The 678-nt window shown below is 47.9% G+C and overlaps 1 non-coding gene across 1 annotated transcript; it reads right to left on the bottom strand.

Annotated features, from left to right (window-relative positions):
* Positions 1-333: 333 nt before the first annotated feature.
* On the bottom strand, positions 334-405 carry trnae-cuc (transfer RNA glutamic acid (anticodon CUC)). Its single transcript has one exon. It is a non-coding gene; the product is annotated as a tRNA-Glu (tRNA).
* Positions 406-678: the final 273 nt, after the last annotated feature.

Here is a 678-nt window from a genome sequence, read left to right as displayed (position 1 = left end):
GACACTTTTGTCATCAAAAAATGAAACAAATTAGAGGAAACCTACAACACCATCAACAATATTCTCGCTGACATAAAATTCACAAAAGAGGAGAACAACAACAAAGTGTCATTTCTAGATGTCACAGTAGAGCAAACAGTCAATGGTAAATTCAAAACAACGCACACGAACCAAGTACTTTACTCCAGAAGCAATCATCCCTCCACATACAAACAAATCTGAATCAGGACACCATTTCAACGAGCCACGACACACTGCAGCACCCAGGAACGACTATAAATAATTACACAGCGCATTTAAGAAGAATGGGTAGCCTGCACCCCTGAAAATGGTTTCCCTGACCGGGAATCGAACCAGGGCCGCGGCGGTGAGAGCGCCGTATCCTAACCACTGGACCACCAGGGAGATGTAAATGCATGATTTCAGATCTACTGAAAATGACTTACCTGCCCGAAAAACGAACCCGGGCCGCGGGAGATCGAAGGCTTTCAACTGTGCATCCACCAATGTCATTTCTTGTATCCATTGCTCCCGATGCGGTCTCATCTGCATTGGGGAGGCTGGAGACTCCTCGCAGAGTCCAGTCAAGGCGCTTGAGGGGATACCTCCAGGACACCCGCAACAATCAACCCCATCGCCCTTTGGCCCAACATTTCAACACCACCCCTCCCACTCTGC

This window comes from Chiloscyllium plagiosum, unplaced genomic scaffold (assembly GCF_037043375.1).
Source record: "Chiloscyllium plagiosum isolate Xiang-an unplaced genomic scaffold, Cpla_swu_hap1 HiC_scaffold_27, whole genome shotgun sequence".
NCBI lineage: Eukaryota > Metazoa > Chordata > Chondrichthyes > Orectolobiformes > Hemiscylliidae > Chiloscyllium > Chiloscyllium plagiosum.
The sequence above is the reverse complement of the archived record's forward strand: the minus strand, read 5'-3'. Positions and strand labels throughout refer to the sequence as shown.